We start from the raw sequence: 12,155 nt of genomic DNA, 5'->3' as shown, positions 1-12,155 counted from the left end.
CAATCCCATGATAAATTAATTAAATCACAATATAAATTTGATTTCAAATCTCAATAAAATCATAATTTCTTATCATGGGTTAATCTTCATGGCACGTACTCCCTAGAACATGTCTAGGTACGAGTAACGACACGCCACCACGTCTTTTGGCTTAGGTGCGCAACCATTAGCCTCACCGTGGGCCCGTCATCGTTACAAATCGGTCACTCTACCCTCAATGATAGCAAGTGACAAGATCCAAAACTAGGTAGTCCTATAATCGGTATACAGCCGTATCCTACACATATGCCAATCCAATCAAGTCTCGAATTTCTCAAAGTAATCATTTTTAAATCAAATCACGGTTCCAAAATCAATGTAAACTCAAATCACGTTTTCCAGTATATCTCGACAATATAACATATGATATATCACATATAGATATTCTCAAATATCGATTCAAAATCAAGTTTCCCAAATACAGTCAAATAGCATAGTAATTAACTATTAAGGAAATACTTAAGACAACGATTTACTAGAAAACCGTTATATTACGTAGTATCTAATATACGGTACTTACCTCCCCAAAATCAAAACTTAGCGCCGAAATGACTCACACCTAATCATCCGCTCGATCTCTATCATCAGATTCAGTCTTTGAAAAATATGAAAATTAAAAGAATAGCCAAGCTTCTAACCATATATTTATTTTATTTTTTTCTTTCAATTCCTATACTAGCTCTTGAGTATCGATCTGATCAATTCCTTTTCTATTTCTTTCTTTTTTTATCTGAACTTCCTATAATTCTCTCGAACTCTCTCTCTATCTTTCTACTCTATCTAATTAATCAACTTTTTTTTTTAAAAAAGTAATATGCTTTTATTGAATGGTGGAAGCTTCTGGACCATTAATTTTTTTTTAATTCTATTCTCACACTTTCACCAAATGATTTCATGTACTTTCAAGTTTGATAAATTATAGTTCAATCCTTATACATATTTAACTTTTAATATAAAACTATAACAATTCACTTAAAGTCTGATATCATTTTAATTCTAAAAATACATCTTATTGTATGATGAATGTATGTATGCATGACATTAAATTAAAATTCTATTGTCTAACGAATTAATATTTGGGGTGTAACACAAAATTTTTGTTTTTGCATTCGAAAATGAGAGTAGAAGAAAAATTCTTTTGAGTTCTACTAGCAGCCTTTCAGAGTATGTGAAAAAATCTTTACCTGTTAAAATGGCAACCATCAATATTCTAACCACAATCCATGTTGCAGTCATGAAATTTCTCATTATGTCAACAAAGACGATCTACACTGGAGTGTTTATGTTCGTGATAATCATAATGTGAAACGTAAAGAACTAACTTCGTCAAATGGTGTCCAATTGGCCTCCTGAATTCGAGCTGAAAATTTCGGAATGATTTTTCGGAGAATGCTACTACTCTAGCTTCTCTTTGTATCAAGGAGGGAGACATGTTACCAGCACTGGAGGCTACTAATGAAGAAATATTAATTGAACCAAATAAACTTTCTAAGCTGTCTACATGAAATAAGCTATCTATAATAGTTCGGTATTTCGAATAATGGTAGTAAATATTAATCACAAAAAGATACTGTGGGTTCTCATTGATTATGTTTGAAGCATTCCTCTTTATTCGAATGCAATTCTAAGCTAAAGTAGTAACAAATCTCTTTTCGTAATGATATATTCAACTTATAATGAGTTATGTCTTAATCTCATAATAAAAACAAGATATACAAAAAGCTCAAATCAAGTTTAAAATATCATGAATTTAATTATTGAGCTACAAAAGTTCTCAGTATTGAGAGGATGAATCAAAGTTCTAGAACCCCCAAAAAGCATTTATATAGTTAACAGAAAACTCATAATCATCTATCTCTGTCTAAAAACTTTTTCACTAGTAAACGTGAAGAACATAAAAAAGAAAAGAAAAACAATGTCTAATCTAGAGGGGATTCAATCCAAGGCCCAAGCCATCTCTCTCTCTCTCCCTCTCACACACACACAAGTCTTCCAAAGGCCAATGGTAATTATCTATGCATTGTTGACTTTGTACTTGTCTTGAGTGAAAAGAAATAGGCATGTCAAAGACAATAATAATATATCATGTCACCCAAGTATGCAAATTTTTCCTCGGCCGTCGCTGAAGAGGTACAACACTCGACCGTCCGTATTTTGACCGAGAAGTTATGTGACCAATCGAATCGATATCATGACAAAGATTGATGAGACTAGCGTTTACCTGAAGAAAATGATGCAATTTATATGACAAGTTGAATTAAGAGAGAGTGAGAGAATAATGCAAAAGTATGTTAAACAAATGAAAGGCGTCAACCTTTATTTGAAAATGAAGTGGGGGCAACCATATTCTCTAAAATATTTATAGAACATAATTAAGATTTTTTAATATCAATATGGTAAATGTCAATTTACAACTTGACATCTTTTTTTAGTTTTATGTAGTATCAACTATAGATGTATTTTTTTTATACAGAAAAACATATTAAATCTCAACTACTAGCTAGAAAATCATTGAAAATCATTTTCATGTGACATTCTCAAAAGAGGTTGACCTAATTAAAAAGAAAATCATTAATACAAGAAAAATTAGCGTATCATAATCCAATTTCGAATTATGAAAAAATCTCAAATTTATGGGGCATAGAGGCTAGGGGTTTATAATTATAAAACCTCAACTATAAAAAAATACACACATAAAACAACAAAGAGAGATGGGACGTGAAGTATAGTGAAGAAAGATACTTACATATTCTGGTAAATCGTTAATCCAATTAAAACAATTCATGAAATCAATGGCATCACATGAAGAATCACTTGCACTTATGAAATCGTTGTATTATAAAAAACTATATTATGTGACAAGGGTCATAAGGAGAATAATATAAGTATGTGAAAGAAATGGGAGACAACCCTTTGATTGAAAGTGAAATGGATACAATCATATTCTCTCTTTTACAAGTACTAATAAAAATATAATTAGGGTTTTAACATATATCATCAATTAGGGTTAAAGGGTGATTTACTATTTGACCCCTCTTATTATTTTATGTTGTATCAATCTTTTTTTTTTTTAACCTCAAAGCAATTTTTGCAAATAACTATACAACAACAAAAGAAAAAGAAAAAATGAATTATGGATTCAAAGTGCAATCTGGCGAGAAGCGGAAGAACAACTCGACTCAAAGGAGAGGATGAGGATTGAAGGAAGCCACTTGCCCAGATTCAAAAATAACTATTCTCTACTTGTAGAATGGAATGAGTTGTTTAGAAAAAACAGGGTTTCTCATGCACTGATGTGTTCACTTAATAGTTAAACCATTTTTAAAGTAGAATCCTATAGTCGGTTTTGGTTGTAGAAGTACTTTATTCATATTACGAGTTATGGTGCGGTGTAGTCGGAGGCTTGCCAGGTTAAATTCCATGTACTGACAATTGTAAGAGGCGAAGTAGTTTCATCAGGTTTGCAGTAGGAGTAGTGGTGTAGTGAGTTGGAGGCGAACTTGAGAAAATTCATGTACTTGTAAACCATTTGATAGGAAAGAAGTTTACTTTGCGAGGTCTTATGGACTTAGAAATCGAATTGGTTTCGAACCATGCAAAAAATGTGTTAACTTACTTACCGCACTAGAAATTAATTACTTCTGTTGTCTGTCATATATTTTCTTGCTTTAACACACGATTGCCATATATCTCCGATAATTTGGTAAAATAACGACTGCATGTGTTCTTTCAAAAATTATGAACAAAATTTGTAGATAGGCATGGATTTTGTGACAGCGTTATAGCTAGTTAAGCATGGAGCCACTCGATCTCGTACTTGACGTTCCTCAATACGCACTCATTGCCATTGCTAATGATGTAATCATATCATCTCTAACTCAAATTTTTACTGCATAGCCTATATGAGTTTAAGTTCCATTGCACTTTAAATTCTGCAGGTTGTTACATCAGCACCAATTTTAAATGGATTAACATGTTTCATCTCGGAGTGCACTTTGTGTATTATAGCTCATCTACTAGGTTTTTCACTACCCAATTTGTTTTTATGGGATCCGGTGCATTAGTGATGGTATGATCGCACCCCACTACCCAATTTGTTTCTGTTACCTGTTTCGTTTTACTTATTCGAAATAATTTTTTGATGGTAAAGTACATTAGTTAATATTTACGCTTAAAAATCATACATATTTTTTTAAATGATTGAGTTAAGCAACCTAAGAAACCAAAAATGTGGGTTCATCTTAGACCCTTATTAGGTTAATCTTCTCGAAATATTTTGGTCTTGCACTAAACATATACTACTTATATTCTGAAATATTTGTCAATATTATTTATATAAGTTATATAGGAAAATTGATAACTATTTTGTGACGGGGTAGTATTATAATTTTTCTAGAGGCTATTAAAGGTTTTATGGATTCAATATAGAATTAGCTCGAAAAATTTTAAATGGGTGCTTTTTTTTCTTTTTAAAATTATAAGTCCTGATATGCAAGTATTTGGTACAGACTTGCTTGTCGGTGACTGTATAGATGATGACTCTATTTTACTTGCATATACTTGGACCTAGTGGCAAAGTGACTTTTCCCCACTTCTTGTGGTTATGATTTGTGAGAGAAATTGACCACCTTTTTCTTCTTTTATATATAAGAAATGAAGCATTGAGTTGTTGACGGTTGATTTACTAGTTCATATAATTACTCTTGGAATAAATTTGCAAGTCGGTTTTTAAATGTTACGTGTTTTGGCTTAAATGCTTTGTATCTTCTTGAAAGAATAATGTGAACTGGTTATAATATATTTTCTCCTGTCAATTGATTGATGGTATACTATGTTTATAATCAGTTTCGTGCATTTCAGAAGGCTCTAGCTTTTTTGTTCTGGTGTTCGTTATATTTTCTTCTACCTGCAGAGATGGCAAATTGTACCTTTACCGACGCAAGTGTTGCGTCATTGATAGACAGATTTTACTTAGGAACCTCTTGACACGTTTACATGCAATTCAATGACTTAGAACTTAAATATCCCGATGGGAGATTTCCAAGTCATGAAATGCGTGTTAGGGCTTTTGAAACATATACTTTTCCAATTTTAAAAAGTAAATATGTGTTCGGTTGTCAATTTTCCCATTTTAATATACAATCAGATTTCAGATTGAGGAAGCTAGGAAAATATCAATATCTATCAATGTGACTAAGTATGACGAAGCTAAACAAGTGTTTCGCTCGCCTTTTTTGTTTGTACTTTAAACATAGTCATCATCGATCGTTTTGTGATTCGAATGGTTAATGGCAACACAGGCGAGTACTACTTTGAAAAAGTGACTAGTATTCTGGGACATAAGGAGTATATTATTGCACAACATGATCACATCAAATAAAGTTTGTACTCTTAAATTTTGGGTATTGATTGGAGTTAATAATTTAATAATAAAATTATAATCCTCATTCCATTGAAATCTAATTGTGTATCTGTGTTCCAGTAAACTGCTTTCTAAAATTATAATCATCATTCCATCAAAATATAAGTGGAAGATAGAAGGTGATTTTATCCGATCTCAGAATAAGATATAACTTGTAATTCCGTTAATTTTAAATATTTGAAGACTACTATAATTTGGAGACATCATGAGTCAATTCATTACGTTGATTAACCCTAAATATTGGATATAAGTACCTCGATGATAATGCTTAGTTGTTTTAGGATTGTTGTTTAATGTCAACTTATGGGTAATTATAGTTTGGTCAATATTTTGGATGTTGGGGATAGCCATTGGTTTTTTTCCTCGTACGAGGACAAGAGGGTTTAAGTCCAGGAATTTTGTAGGCCCATCATCCATTTTTCGACAATAGTTTAGGTCCACACCTGTGCTTCATGTGTAATTGTTGAAATTTTACGACCTTATGTTATATTCTCCTTTCATTAATATTGAAATAAAAACTTGTATCAAAAAAATATATGTGTTCGGTTGTCCAATTTTCCAATTTTAATATATAATTGGATTTCAGAATGAGGAAGCTAGGAAAATATCAATATAACCATCAATGTAACTAAGTATGACGAAGCTAAACAAGTGTTTCACTCGGCCTTTTTTGTTTGTACTTTAAACATAGTCATCATTGATCGTTTTGTGATTTAAATTGTTAATGGAAACACATGCAACTACTACTTTGGAAAAGTGATAAGTATTTTGGGATGGAGGGATTATATTATTGAAAAATCATGATCACATCAAATAGGGTAAATATTTGTAGACTTAAATTTTGGGTATTGATTGGAGCTAATAATTTGACAATAAAATTATCTCTAGAAATTAGTGCCATTTCTTTTATTTGTTTAGTTGATGGTTGATAACTTGGTTTGCAAGTTCATTCTGCATCATCATAACTTGCAAGGATTTTAATATTTTTGGAATGATTTTCGTTTAGCGGTAACATCTGTGGTTAAACGATTGGGCGCTAATTGCTTTCAAAACAATTAGCACCATCAATAACCAAATCACAACCTTCACTTTCATCAATCTGATCGCTGCTCTTGGCCCATTGATCTCTGTTCGGGGACTGTCGAATAAGCTTAAGCTGGTCACCTCGGAACCATATTGGCAGGATGGTGGGCTTTGGCGACGAGAGGAGAGGCGCTTCATCGAAAGGTTTTGGGATGAACGAAAGCGCAGGTTACGGAGGGAGAAGTAGAAGACGATTCAATGGAGGAAGAAGATTCAAAGGTGGAGGAACTCAATTTGAGAACGGCAGAACTCAATTTCAAAATGGAGGAGATCAATTTCAGACTAATCTCACCGCCATAATCGATCCCTGTTTAAGCTTTTCATCAATAATCTTCCTGTAGACATAAATAATGGTTGGCTTAGATATCTCTTTCAGCCATTTGAGAAGATTATCAGAGTATATGTCTCGTATAAGCCAAATAAGAAAGGTAGTAAGTTCGCTTTTGTTTCGTACTTTTCTAAGGAGAAAGCTCATAATGCAACTGCTGCTATGAAGGGAAAAGTGGTATCTGTTGGGGATATTTCAGTGTGTTTTAATGATTCTGACGATGGTTCGACTAAGGCTGGAATTGATAGTAGAGGGAGCGAAAGAATTCCAGCTAGGAAAAACCCATTTTGGGATAGCAATTTTAATGGAGCTAGGATGAAGAAGATATGGGTGGAAAAGAGGAAGCTTTTGTTTTGTTACCAGACTAGGGAAGTTGATCTGGAGTGGATCGATTTATGTCTTGTGGGACATCTGAAGCCTGAATTTTCAGTTTTGGATGCTCATGATAGATTGAAGAAAGAATCATCGATAAATATAAGCTTATTATATTTGTTTGAGAATGTAGAGGTATGGTATCCAGATCCCTACTTTCTTTATATTGAAAAGTTTGTGCGGAATAAGACTTTCTTCAATAGATTATGTGCAGAATGAGGAGATGTAGTTAAGATTGAGGATGACACTGTTAATCGAGTTAGACTGGATTGTGCTCATATTCAGTTAGGGGTAAACAATAATGTTAATATTCCTAACTCTGCTTGGGTGGCTATTGATTCAGTTCTTTATTGTTTATAAGTAACAAAGGAGGAACACTTTTATATTTCTCACATTGTGTTGTCCAAGGTGGTAAGAGAAGATGCCGATGATCAACAACCTATTGTCGATAGTCAAGGAGGAGGGTCACATGTCAATCTTTTAATCCGGAAATGCAGATGGACAAAAATGAATTTTTACCTGATCTGGCGGGTGAAAATAATCAGGAAAGGCAATCAACTCCAAGTTATAGGGGCATAGTTGCAAACAAAAGAAAACAAGAAATTCAGAATAAAGAAAGTTTGGAGCTGCCTTTAATCCAATATTCAGAGAATAATCCTTCTACTCAAATTGTAAGTTCTGATCTAGTAACAGTTCCTATCACATTTACAAATTCTAATTTTGTGTTAGCTCCCAAAAAGCCTAGAAACATTTCGACTGCCTCAGTTTCCATGCCTAGAAAGTCGATCAGGGCTACGAAAAGTATTTATAAAACTAAGACTGTGGATGATTTCAATGGTTTGATAGTGGAAAATTATAAAGAAAACAAGCTCCCCACTATGCCATAAGAAGTAGTTTCTACAGGGTTACAAATTGGTATGGTATTGGCGAGGAAAGTGGACGAAGTAATTGAAAGTTTTGATAAATCATTGTCAAAAACAGCAGTACCTAGAAAATAAAACCGGTATGGCAAGAGGGAAAAAGATGAGTAGGTTGCTTGCTCTTTTTTGTTTTGGAATGAGTTTTAGACTGGTTTTAGTTTGTGTTGTTTTGCTCGATTCGTTGTTTCATATCTGATGTGGACAAAACAACATGCTATGATCATTAAAATGGGAGCATGGGGTGGCACTTTGTGGATTTGAGATCTTATGGATCTGACAGTTAGATACATTGGCTATGTTGAAAGAACTTGATGGAGTAATTTGTTTTGATGCGAACAAGTATATATGGAACGAAAGAGCCTGCAGAATTCCAACAAGCTAGAAGACGACGACATATTTTTTTTTACATTGATTTTATGTTGTTAGCTTGCTACATTTTAGACTTTTTTCTATTTGGATGGCATGTATCCAAATCTAGCCTAGCTCGGATTGTTGTATCCGTAGCTCTAGACTCTCCTATCGGTTGAGGTACCTGTAGACACGAATAAAAACAAGAGCTCAAAATCCGGAATACAAATAATGAAAAGCAATTTTATTAGCAGTTGATATAATTTAAGTTTACAAAAATTGTAGGCATTCAAGACCATTTTGATCATTTGATCAATGCTAGCTAGTTTTCTTCCTATTATATCTTACCGTAGACCTTTTAGCTTATACCTTTATACTTTATGCGAGGTGGTTGGGTTTACTTACAGATTAGGGTGTTGAAAGGATGATTTCGACAGCGTGACGACGTTCCGGCGGCGTAACAGAGCTCTGCAACTTCTCCAAAATTTCTCCAAAATTCTTGAGTGTGTGAATTATGAGGGAGAGGTCCCTATTTATAGTGTTGAGGAGGCTTGGGGTCATAAATAGGTGAATACATGTTTCCCGTTTGAAGATGATTTTGTATTAAACACTATGTCAACACTTTGTCAATTTGGTTAGTCTGATCAACGTAATACTCTATTTCGGTCTAGCTTCAAGCTAGAGAATCAACATTCACTTCCTATTTTATCAGTTGTTTCCATAACTACTTAAACAAAGGCAGAATCCGTTCCATTGTATGATAATTCTGAATATATTCTTTCCAATTTAATTTAATTATGATGACATGAGGACAAAATATTATTTTCTTTTACACCAAGTATGTGTAGAAAAGTGACGCCATTTTACAGATTTGGCAAATATCGTATCATGCAATGTATTCCCCTAGCTTAGAGCTAGTGCTTGTCGAGTTGTTTCCATATATATCTGTTTGACGTCTAATTTCTTCTCAATTCAATTAACTTTGAATATTTTTTTCCCTTTTTCACATAATATAATTGCAAGACTTTCTAGAAGATGAATATTTTTTATTATAATTGTCATTGACATGGGTGATTTAATTATCATATCTAAGACCTTCTAGAACCCTTTCTTTATTTACTGTCTTCAAGGCTAGGGAGTCAATCAGCCAAGAACGTTCAATCCAACTTCAAGATACTTGGACCTCAAGTTTTCTAGGTGGGCCATTTCATGCACTGTCCATTATATTTTGGTCTTGGTCTGATTAGTCTTTGACTTCTAACTTTCTCTATTTTCGTCATTAATTCACCTTGGACAATTTTCGTATAATGATCGTATCTCGAACTTCGGACCTCCGATTGAGTCGATTCTTGCTGCGTCGGAACCCTAGGATTTAAGGCTACAATTTTCATTCTCTATCATAGGGAAAATTATTGACCTAGTATGATGTGTCGTTGTTTCATTGGTCGTCATATTTTCGATGCCTACAGTACCGTTAAAACCTACGATAGTTGATTAGTGGACGGTGCAGACTAGTAACACCTACAGTTTTTTTGCTTTCGAGCTTTCCTAGTTTGGAGTACTAGGTTTTAAGCCGGAATTACTGGCTGCTGATACGATTGACTCGGACATTTTAATTTATTATTACCAATAAAGCTTCCTCCTTTATAAAAAAAAAAAAAATAGTTTTACATCAAAATTTCGACGTGATCTTCTGCTTACGGGTTTGGGTAAAATAAAGAATTTGAAATATTGATACAATATAATTGATCATACAAGGCAGTTGCATTTTGATCACGGTGTCATCTTAATGCTCAGTTTTAATAAGTCATTGCCTAAAACATAGAAGCCGAATCGATTATTATTCGAATCACATTGTGTGGGAGAGGGGTTACCAAAAAGGCCTCAGTTGTTTTTGATTCGACAGAAGCTATTAGACTGATCGATGGTAATTAATCGTCCTTATCGTCATTTCTTTTTGTGAATTAACTTTGTTGCTAATACAATAGCATGAAATGGGTTTAATTTCCTTTAATTCGAGTTTCATAACAATGTATTTTTAATGCGACATCGCATCAAAATAAAATCATCGAAACCCTAAAATCTAACAATATAAATATTCTCGTATAAAAAATTGTGAAGCTTATTTACAACACGACTTCTTTTAAAATCCTAAATTCATTCGAGTTTTATAATATACATTTCATCAATGATACAAATATACCACTTCTTTAGAAGATTTTTCCTTTTAACAATGCCGATTTGATTTAAATGAAAACAGATAAAAAGTCGCCATTGATCCACGGATGCAAAGAAATGAGTGTCCAAATTTCAAGAAATAGCGGTCATCAAATTTTTTGTGTTTTAGGGAAAAAAAATCTTCTTATTCTGGTTAAATGTCAAATGTAACATCTAATAAAGAAGAATCTGATTTGGTTTTTCGTAAAAAAGGAATATTTTGATATAAATTATTTTAAAAAAAATATCTGGTGCATGCATTGACTTATAGTTTGGTTAATTATTTCCAAAAAAAAATTTAAATACACTTGACTATATTTTACTACTAATTAGCAAGAAAATCGTGTACTATTAATTAGGAAGAAGGAATTTTCCTCAAATCTCACATTCTTCTTCTTCTTTTTCAAATTCTCAAATCTCAAGCAACTTTCTCTCTCAACAATGGCAGAAGAAGACCAATCTCCACAGAAACAAAATCAGAAACAGACAAAATGGGAAGGAACATCCTCTGTTTCTCTAACAGGGCCAAAACCTGAAGAGGTTTGGCCTTTATTAGAAGATTTCTGCAGCTTACAAAAATGGTTTCCTATCGACACCTGTTACCAAGTTGACGGCATCCTAGGACAGCCTGGTCTTGTCCGCTACTGCGCGAAGTCCTCCGCCGACTATGACGGTGAGGTGGCGGTGGTAAGCTGGGCGAAAGAGAAGCTGATAATGATAAATCCTGAGGATATGTGTTTGAGCTATGAAGTGATTGATAATAATATTAGCTTTGGATCCTATGTGACCAAGATCAGAGTTTTTGCCGGTTCCAGAAAAAGGGTCGGAGATCGAATGGTCGTTCGTCGCCGATCCGGTGGAAGGTTGGAGACTTGAAGATTTGGTTATGTACATTGAGAACTGCCCCAAGTTCATGGCTAAGAAGATGACAGATGCAATTATATCTATGTAAGAATGATACTAACAATTAGTATCTGGCTAAATTTAATGTCTCAATATTGTTAAAAATGTTATTGTTATGAGTGTGTTAGGAGTTTCGCTCCCAAGCTAACTTGTTTAATTACTTTGGATGAGAATTTTTGTCCTATAATTTGTTGAAGTGGAGTTGTATTTTCCTGCAAGAATTGTTATAGACATTGTTGAATCATAGTGGGTCGATTGATGGAGATAGATGGTTTTATTTTCGGATGTGCGGAATAGTAGGTACGTACCAGGAAATGATGATTGACTGGTGACGACTCAATGTTGATATGTTGACGAATTGCCTAAAGTCAGGAAATTTTGAGATTTTATTAACGTTACGAATATGACTAGATGTCACGGACTCGCATTACTACCGTTAAAAAAATTGGCAAGGCAGTACAAAGATCTGATTTTGATTTGATCTTGTTTTCTTTTCTATTTCACGTTTACATTCCTTCTACAC

General features: G+C 33.6%; 1 pseudogene; it reads left to right on the top strand.

Annotated features, from left to right (window-relative positions):
* The first annotated feature begins 11,170 nt into the window (after nucleotides 1-11,170).
* LOC139884231 (lachrymatory-factor synthase-like) lies at nucleotides 11,171-11,681 on the top strand (annotated as a pseudogene).
* The last annotated feature ends 474 nt before the right edge of the window (nucleotides 11,682-12,155 follow it).

The sequence above is a fragment of the Rutidosis leptorrhynchoides genome, unplaced genomic scaffold (genome assembly GCF_046630445.1).
Source record: "Rutidosis leptorrhynchoides isolate AG116_Rl617_1_P2 unplaced genomic scaffold, CSIRO_AGI_Rlap_v1 contig522, whole genome shotgun sequence".
Lineage (NCBI taxonomy): Eukaryota > Viridiplantae > Streptophyta > Magnoliopsida > Asterales > Asteraceae > Rutidosis > Rutidosis leptorrhynchoides.
The sequence above is the reverse complement of the archived record's forward strand: the minus strand, read 5'-3'. Positions and strand labels throughout refer to the sequence as shown.